A 10322-nucleotide genomic window follows, 5' to 3' on the forward strand; every position below is an offset into this window, starting at 1 on the left:
AACTCAGCCTAATCCTCGTCAGATTTACAGCATTATAAATAGCCACCATATTTGAGGAGGAGACAACAGTCCTATAATGTGTTTTCATCAGTTTTCTCCTTTATCACTTCAGGATGAGGCAGCAGAAATCCCGAGTCACTGGTATTAGAATTCATCATCACCTTGGAGAGACAGAATATGGTTCTCTGAAGGATCAAGACACCCATTCTGGACTGTAAGTTGCGTTCAAGAGCTGCTGAATTACATTTAGATGCCCAACTGTGCAGCGCAAACCAAATGTGATGCGCTCTCTAAAGAAAATGTATCCAAGACCTATTTTAATGCATTGGCCTGAGTTTTCATCATTGGTTTCTCTGTGCAATTTATATTTCATTGCAAGAGGCTGACAGTATCATGCGCTACTCCTGTTCCTGAAAAAAATAAAACGGAAAAGGAAGTAAATGAATGTTTTTTTATTCTGATTTATAAATTAAATTACGTGAAAAGAAGAGAACATGTTGTTGATGATCAAATTGTTGCTGCTTTTTATGAAATGTGTTTGCGCTGTTTTTCAATGAATTTATGTTGTTGCTCAAACATCAAATGAATAAATGACACTCAGCAAAACCATGCGACAGCAGTATGGTTTTCAGAAAATGAATGAAACATCGGTGCTGTCTGGTTTGGATTTGACTCATACATAAGCCAATAGCTGTGAGCATAACTTTATCCAGCTTTATCCATTTATCACACACATGCCCTGTGGGGCTGTTCCATCATATATTCCTACTCCTGCCAAGTTTCAGAAGCAGAAAGAGCTTCCTGTGGTAGAGAGCCAACACTGGCACAGGCCTCCTGCCAGGGAGCAGTGCCCCAACGTCTGAATGCGCTGCTCCCTGCTCAGCTTGTGCATCCCAACATGGACTGCTGCTGTTCAGGAGCCAACGCCCTTTCTCCTTCTCCTCTTCTACATCCCTCTGCATCCTGCATCGATTCTGTCTTATGCAGGCAAGGGAGCAAGGCAAGTTTTTTTTGGAAACAGTGGAAGTTGTATGTTATGTATTGAGAGGCTTTGATTTTATCTAAGTGTGTGATCCAGATCGCTTACATTTCTGAATAACTATGGAATAATCTAAGGTGACACAATGTCCAGTGCTGCCTTAAAACAAGCAAAGTAAGTGGTGAGACAATACAAACAGTATTCCATTAATCATTTAATAAAATGCCAATTAAAGTGAAGTATAAACTGTGGTCAGACACAAAGCAGAGCATCCCAGCATTCGATGATTGCACTCATTTGGTGCAGTGTACTAACATGATGTACATGATTGCTACCAGTTCAGATTAGTCTGTTATATTGCTGCCATATGGAGCTGCTAACATTCAGAAAATTTAAATGCAGCTTGAGCTTCTGCTGAGTGATTTATTATTAACCTCATTTTAAATAAATTGTCGCAAAGTGAATTGTGTCTGGATATCAGCGTGTTCTACTGTTAATTATTCACATAATGTTTGCCCATTTTCCCCAGTGTGCAAAACAAACAAATTTACCCCAAACAAGGATGTGACATGGGCATGTTTGTTGTCTCAAGCTTTAAGTTTTACTTTAAAGCCATTCTCAGAAGGAGGTAGGTGTGGGGATCTACAGCTGTTATGCAGCAAGTGTGTCAGCTGATTGGTCAGTAGCATCAATTAGGCTGATGATGTGTATTAGCCAACATTATGCCAACAACTTAAGTCCTTTTTAAAAAAGCTTTTTGACCACTATTTAAACAGGTTTAATAGTGCTGATGTAAGTCATAATTCTGAGCAATCAGCTGACACACCTGGTATATTTTAGCTGCAGTTGCTAACACTGCTAAAGGTGCAGTCAGACAGGATTTCACCAGGCAATATTCACTCACACTGTATGGTGAAAAGCAAGTGAGAGAAAATAGCATAAACAAGGTTGTAAGCATAAACTGGAGCTAGCAAACAGCTTCTTATCAAACGCTTTAATTTCATTGCCCTCGTTCAAGGTACAAGTTAGATTTATTTATCATTTTACACCACAGGGTTATCCTTGCACTCACTGCAGCCAAGGGACATCTCTACTTCTCTGCTGCTTGTGTAACTGCATTGGGCAGTGATATAAACAGTCAATATTTCTTGAATGAGAGGCCTGGCTGGACGCTGGAGAGACTCGCTGTTTCAGTGTCAAATTTCAATCAGACTGAAGCATGAACGTCCAGTTGTGAGCGTGTCATAACTCCTCCCGAGGATGTTTTCTTTTAAAAGTAGATGTGACCGCATGAAAGCAAACAGGCCTCTTGTCATTGGAATAACTTTATTCTTTACTTACTGAATAGCATTAGAAATCCTGAATTTATGAAATAGTTTACTCATTTGATTCAGTGCTGTTGGTAGTTAAATAGGTTGTTTCACCCAAATTACAAAAAAAAAAAAAACATTTCCTGAAGCCTAGTGGTGTCAAGTCAAGCAAGGAATTGTGGTTTTATTTGCACAGGCTTTGGGATATCGGCCCCTGAGACTTGTAGCCTCCCCAGGGCAATCAAGGTAAACGAGATGCGCACTTGAAGCATAAAAAATGGGATTTGAAAAAATCATTTCAGAAACAATATCCTATTTACTCTGGGAAATCCACACATGCCTCTGCCGACAGTTTTAACTATTCTATTTGAAGATGGTTTTATAGTTTAATATTTGTAATTGTTTAAAGTTTTGAACACCATAAATGAAAATCTGTTCACTGGTATTATATCTTATTAGCACAAAACCTGGGCAGATAAAACCAAATCACCAGGGGTAAGTAAGAAATTATTATTGTTGTGATTTGGCTGAACAGACCTTTTAAACAGAGATTTAATTCAATGTGAAGGAATGGTCACCTTGCACAATTTCATGAACACAAGTGTCAACCCTGGCAGTGATGGCTGAAAAAAAGACATAAAATAAAACATCTGTCCTGCAGCTCATTGAAAATAAGTGTCTGGTGAATGACAATAATGTGTAATATTTAGCACTATTTTTGTATCCAAAAACATGTCTAAGGAAAATGGCTCTGCTACATGTTAATCTTTTTTGCTGGTAACCTGTTAATCAATGCACAGTATGGTGATGTGACAAAAAAATTGCAAAAATACTATAAAAAAAACATAAACAATTGCTTTTAACTGTTGTACTTTATCTGGGTCACTTTTAGACATTTCTGGCTCAGTACCCACTTTTATTTTTCCTTGTAAATAGTCCTTATCATGTTTATTTCAAATATCAATAGACTAAAGGAGACTAAATTTTTATTAAGTTTAAAATAATGCTGAAACAATATACTGACAGTTTGTTGGAATCGTTGCAGGTTTTAACCAGGATCGTGGGGCTTGTAGAGATGTGTAACTGACAACTGTTGTATAGAAATGTACATTTTTTGTAAAGATATTTTTATCAAAAGGCATGTTTACTGTAACTTTGTATTTTCAGTTCCTGTACAAAAAAATGGTCTATATTCCAACTGTTGTAAGGCTAGAAAACTCATCGTCATTGTAGATAACTATTTGTGTTCTTATAAGTCAATAAAATGTTTGTGTCATATATTTAACTAGTCAAATGTTTCAATGATCAACACTTAATTTTACAAATAAATATGAACTGAAGGACAAAGAAACCTTTTGGCTTTATTGTAAAGTGCCATACATAAATACAGACGTGATAATTACTAAGGTGGTTTACAGAGGTATTTGGTGCGTCATTTAGTTGTGCCACTTAAAAATCCATTCATTACCATACCATCTTCCTTCAGTGCAAACTACTCATTTAATCATGATTTATTTAGTTGATTACGCAGCGCTTGTGCCACAGTTGCCATCAAAATGACACTTTAGCAATTTGCACTGCACAGTGTTTGAATACATGTCAAATTAATGTCAGTCAACAGACAACTGGACACCGTAATGGCAGCTTGTCATCTTGTATTTCACTAATGACACCAGTCTCGCTGGCTGCCAGCGGATATCACTATAACTAATACAATCTGACCATAGCAACATGTCCGCCCCTGGCAGGTCATTTTATACTTGACTAATAACTGTAGATGATTATCAGAATATACCAACCCAATCAAAACATTCATTTCTGATCCAAAGTTCTTGTTTAAGTTCAGAACTGGATGTGAATATGTTTAGTTTCCTGTTCTCCTGTGTATTAAAGTGAGCATAAATACTTAGTATTGGTATCAACCTGTCCAGGCACTGTGGATGAAAACTAGCGTCTTGGCTAAATCTAACACATTTACATTACATTTATTTATTGACTTAATATGTGTTGTCCCTCCATGTTTAAAGCAATAAAGTAAATAAAGGGAATTTTGATCCACATTAACCAGAACAATATTTTACACTCTTCTTGAACCAGTCTATATGGGAAAATTGTCCCGTTATTGACGGCTAAAATTCATGTTGGTATTAGTAGTTTGTATTAGGTAAGTATGTAATGATCAGTACAGTGTAAAAAGTGAGAATTTATTAAATAAAACTAGCCTTTTCTTTTTTTCTTGTGCTTACGCTGAAGCTTCATGAACACAATTCAGAGAAGCAATCAGTGATCTGCAGCTACTCAGGAATATATATGAGCCTGATTTGTGTATGTATTAAGTCCTTGAGCTTTAGGATTACAGTCCCATGTTGAGAAAGTGTTTATTCAGTCTCTTCTTGAAGGCTTGAACTCTACTTGATGTAATGTCACAGAAAACAGCAGGGGGAAGGCTGTTCCATGTTGTTACAGCAGAATGGAGAAAGCTCCTGTCAAGGCATTAGGTGTCTGGGGAGTGACAAGGCATGGCTTGTTGGTAACCTCTGAGTAGTTCGACCAGGGACGTGAACTGAGGGTAGAAGTGCTTTCATTTCTGCTGGATAGTTGGAAGTGTGCAACTTGAAAAGACGGCTCACTTTTGGATGGCATAATCTTTTAGTGACCTCATCCACCTCATCCTCCAATGATCTTTAGTTCCTTTTCCTGGATGATATCTGGCTGGGCAGGATGACCTGGGTTCTGTAGACATTGGCTCTGGATCAATCTTGTTGGTCAACTTCCACAGAGCTCCAAGATGTTATCCAGGCACATTTGCAGATGTTTGCAAGGGTTTTCTGTCATTGCATAGTGAATTTCCATCTACTCTCTGAATTTGATTTTAGTGCTCCCAAAGAAGAGAGGTAGATTTTACTTTCTTGACAGGACCATTTCCTTACACTTCCTGGACTCGAACGTGACAATCCAGGCATCAGCCAACTTTTCAGGTCTTTTGTTTAAGTTTGTCACCACCCATTTTGCAATGTTATGGGTGCAAAGATGGTGGAGTCAACATGTTGTTCCCACATTGTTCCACAACATCATCTATGAAGATGGAGAATACTAATGAGCCAAGAGCAGATCCCTGAGGTACTGATGCATTGATGGGACATCCATGCATGATGATGATGAAGACTGACCTGAGAGCACAACTCTGGTTGATCTTCCTTTAAGGTAATTCAGGAGCCATATATGTAGTCTTCCAGTTATGCCCTTTGACGTGAGCTTTACACAAAGGCCATTGTGCCAAACCTGGTCGAATGCAACCTTTATATCTAGCACAAGAATGCACACTTCACTGCCTCTATCAAGGATGTTGCTCTACACCTGGGACAAAACTGAGAAGGTCGACTGTGCAGTAATTTGTTCCAACCAAATTGTTTATCAGAGGTATCCTGTAGTTGTTTTAGAACAATGGATTCCATCACTTTACTGATGACAGTAAGCAGTAATATGGGACAGTACTTTGATGAATCTGATTTTGAGTCCCTTTTATGGATTGGGGTCAATACAACATGTTCTCACTCCCAACTCGTCACATATGGACTATAGACTATATATAAGGAGTGGACGTAGTCATGGTGACGCCACCCATTTTGAAGCTTCGAGTTTGGCCAATAGGGTAGCAACATGTTGAGTTTTTGCAACCAGCGGCGCTGGACGTGACCATATTTGGACGAGACGGTGGAGCTAACGTCTGTGTGTGGCGCTAGCTAGTTTGCTTAGCTAGGTGCATCTGTAATTCACATAAACATTTTAAGTCAGTCATTTTAACAGGGCTGACAATTTTGTCTAGCAAGCTTAGCGTCTTAAAACTACATGTACTCAACACAGAAAGTGCACAGCCAACTTCTAATAAGCTTTTTCAATGGCTCTGGTTAAATTTACACAGTGCTGTGGGTACGAGTCAGTCTAGCCTTGACAAGTCGTTATGGTAATAACTTGTCAATCATAGATAATCCCGCCCTGTAGCATACTCTGCTTTATGGTCTATTTTCCTCTAAATGGGACCATAATTTACTAAATGAACATCATGTTGTGTTGAAGAAGACATGAAACTATTATTTCTAATGGAACTGGACTTCTTTTTGCAACCAAAAGAGTCGCCCCCTGCTGGCCATTCGATAGAATGCAGGTTTAAGGGACTTCCGCGTTTGCATCAGGTCTCTGTTCGGAAGCTTCCCGCTTGATATGGACGCATGGTCAAGACCCATCGGCATCAGTTTGTAACGCACTGGGGATCCCCATAGAATCATAGTTCAACACAGTGAGGGAAACCTGTAACGTCAGTTTTGGACTGTAAAGGTTTAACAGAAAGGCCAGAGTAAGCGGGTGGATTGAGGGCCAGAAAGGGAGCTACCAGGAGACTGGTGTTTGTTTTCTGTGTGAAGCAAAAAGTCAACATTTAATACTTTTATTTAATTTACATAAATTGTGTGAGTTGCACAAGTAACGTTACTTAACTTACAAGTTAACTGACATACACAGTTATTTTAACTCAAACCATGATGTATTCCTAAACCTAACCAAGTACCGTTGGTGCCTACTTTAACAACGTGCCGTTTCAAAATGGCGATGTTTCACAGCGTTAACGTTTTTATTTGAAAGTCTAACCAGACATTGCATATTTATTGTTGCTTACCATTGCTAACTTGAGCCCTAAACGCTAAAGGGGTACCCAGGGCTTTAAAAAGCGATGCAATGTGTGACGAGTTGGGAGTGAGAATATGTTGGTCACACTGGCAGTTGTCCATTGCTCAGGGAACATGCCACAAGCAAAAAGGAAGAGATGATTGAGGGGGCTGGCCAGTTCTTCAGTCCACTCTTTGAAAACCCTTGATGGAATTTCATTAGGCACCGATGCCTTTGCTGGATGAAGTTGTTCCTGACGTCTTTTGGTATAAAGTGAACATTGCCAATAAGAAATGATTGTTATGGACAAGAGTGATGTGGTTTTGCATGTGGTTTATTTCACATGACATTTCAGTTTTTCTTGTTTTCTCTGTGCTTCTCTCATTAATTTGAAGTGGGTGAAGCTCCAGTGACATACTTCTTTGCACCAAGCAAGTAACATTTGAATCTGACTCTAAGTGTTTTAAATATAGAATAGTATACATATAGAATTTAAGTGTTTAAATCTTAACATAAATAATACCTAAAGATTTAATTTTACTTATATTTAGTCATGAATGTTATAATAAAGTTTTCAGAAGCTTTAAGGTAAATAAACAATTTTAAAATGATACCAAAAAAAATGGATTATCTGAAAAATGCTAAAAGCTGAAAACTGGGATGTTTCTTTTTCTTAGCTCATGCAGACATTCCACTAAGATTTGTAATCAATTTTTTCACTTGGCAGTCAGTCCAGTAGCTATCGCTGAAAATGAGAATGGTGTAAATACTGTATGTCAATGGTGAAAATATATCAAATCATAGATTTATCATTCCTTGACACACAGCCCTCGTGAAAACCTATTAACATGTTTTTGACCAACATTAAAAAAACATTGACACAAAACCTCTTGACATGCGTAGTAAAACAAGGTGAGATAAGGTCAGAGTTCAGGATCAGCTCCAACACAGGTGCTACTAGAGCTGCTGGGTAATCACTGTCATGTTCAAGGACGCTTAAGCAGGACATATGGGATTTGCACTTGTGTCCTTTGGTCAAGCAGTAGTCTCCAAACTCATTACATTTGCCCTCAGTCAGGTTAACAAACAGCCCTGTTCTACGGCTCACTTGGGACCACACAACGTGATTTAAAGGCTGATTATGGATTATGACCCTGATTTGGCATTGTTTTATGGAGAGTCTGCACTTACGTGCAAAACTCAGCAGAGCAGCATGGACAATTGGCTAAAATTGTTCTGCAGTTTAAGCTGGTAACAAGCAGAAATCACCATTCTGCAAGTCAGTTCAATGTGTGATTCACAGCCTTTTCACAGTTGGATAGGTTACTCCTGAAAATCATTTCTTCACAACATTCTGTCCATGTCCACTCCTCTGATCTCAAGGGCATCTTTGTAAAAATAACACGTGCAGTTCTTTAAAAAAAAAAAACTTGATTCATGCTGGATATTTCAAAACATACAGTGTTTTGCAGAGGATCTAAGACATGAAATCAACAGCTGCTGCAATAAACAACAATTATTAAAAGACAGAAAGCCAAAAGCAACAAAAAGTCCCCAACATTAAATCAAATCCTTTCATAAATGAGTGTTTGTAGTAAAAACAAAGGTAATGGTAACCAATCTCAGCTCTGCAGGGTGCGTGTGTGTGTTAGTAGAGATGTCCTCTCCATGTAAGACTACAACATTAATGTCCTTGAAAGCTTTCAGTGTGTCACTTCCACTCGGTTAGCGACTCTGTAAAGGTAGCTGGGTACCAACAGATGCCCAATTTAAAGCCCCCCATTTATCCACAGTAAAAGGTAATGCGGTGAGGTTAATGAGAGCCAACTGCAATGCCACACACAATTAGCTCTCTGTAGTAAGTCCACAACACCAGTGGCTGGCATGATTGCACACAGCTGTTCCCATTTAACCTATATATGAGAAAGCTTTTCACCGCTGCTTAATGCACTGGAGTTTATTCATTCATACAGAAATTACTTCTGAAGATATTCAGCCGTGATAGTGAGCCTAAGGATGAAAACGACTACGGGATTTTAATTCCACTGGAGCTGTTAAGCTTCTGCAATATTGAATTTTTCACTTTCACAGGTGTGGAAATGAAAAATAGATTAAAAACACTGGTGGTGTTGCTGCTGCTGCTGCTGCTGGCCAGTCGGTCACTCTGGAAATGTTTGTGTATATTTTTAATTTAAACAGATTTATTACTCAGTCTGGCCCACAGACACATCAACTCGTGTGTGTTTAAGGCCACTGACAGAGTCATTTCAGTCATTTGTGCTTGTCTCTCTCCATTTGGGAAATAAATCATGTTATTACTTCATTTTCAAGCTCATTGTTGGCGCATTGTTGCATATAGATTTACATCTTTGAATTATCTCAACAATGGCTACCACATGGATTACTGTGACGGAAAATAAACTTCATTTTCAGCCAGGCCAAATTTACAACATGTTTATAAGGAGCATTTGGGTGTTAACTCGTGTGCCATCTTACACGTATATTCAAATATTAATCTCTAAATATGTATTCTCAGTTAAAGTTGAAATAATATATGTACATTATAAAAACATCCTAATACTTTATTCGGTTTCAAGCTGGAGAGCATTTGCTTTATTGCAAATATTCATTTCCCCAGCTCACTGCACAAATCTTAATTAACATTTATATTATATTAGCTCAGGGGGGCATGATGAGCATATTTTCCTCGTCTGATTTGAAAAATATTTAAATGAATCTGCATGTGTAATGTCAACAATCTGAACGTTAACCTGCAAAAGTAGAAAGAAGGGTGAAGATTTTCATCTCTGCAGAGGCTTTAATGAAATCAGTAGAATTTACGACAGCAGTGAAGGATGAGGTGTTGCAATGCCATTAAGCTCGGTTAGAGGCTAGCAGGCTGACATTAGCCTTCTGCGCCTCATGGTGGATAATATCAGCCTTTTTGGACAGTGTGAAATATATAGTTTACCGGTATCTTAGTTGATTTATCAGTGTCCAATTACAAAGTCAAATAGTTGTAACAATTATTCTAACCTTACATGAACATTTACAGTATGTATATACGGCGCTTTGATTTGGAATGAAAGCATTTAGATGGTGGAGCACATCTTCCACAAATTGTTTTATTGTCAGTGCAATTTTATGCCTATTGGATGATAATATATTGATTTAGGAGCGGGGAAGAACAATCAGTCCTCCTGTCCCCGAGCAGCGAAAGTCATCAGGTTCTTGAGATGACATCCATCATTGGGTAATTTAAGATTGAAAACATGTCACTGTGATGTATAGCAAAGGTGGAGCTGAGAGCAGGTTGCATCATGAAGGTTGATTCAGTTAACTCTCAGTCAGAAATAGACATGCTGTGTTTG

At 38.3% G+C, this 10322-nt stretch overlaps 1 protein-coding gene across 3 annotated transcripts in view; it reads left to right on the forward strand.

Moving 5' to 3' along the window:
• The window catches only part of LOC123982049 (RNA-binding Raly-like protein), a 62842-nt gene extending 60405 nt beyond the window's left edge, over window positions 1-2437 (forward strand). For all 3 annotated transcript variants that reach the window (XM_046067427.1, XM_046067586.1, XM_046067507.1), the window contains one exon: window positions 113-2437. The gene's annotated coding sequence lies outside the window, so the exon portion shown is untranslated. The remainder of the gene's footprint in view (window positions 1-112) is intronic.
• Window positions 2438-10322: the final 7885 nt, after the last annotated feature.

This window comes from Micropterus dolomieu, linkage group LG01 (assembly GCF_021292245.1).
Source record: "Micropterus dolomieu isolate WLL.071019.BEF.003 ecotype Adirondacks linkage group LG01, ASM2129224v1, whole genome shotgun sequence".
Taxonomy (NCBI): domain Eukaryota; kingdom Metazoa; phylum Chordata; class Actinopteri; order Centrarchiformes; family Centrarchidae; genus Micropterus; species Micropterus dolomieu.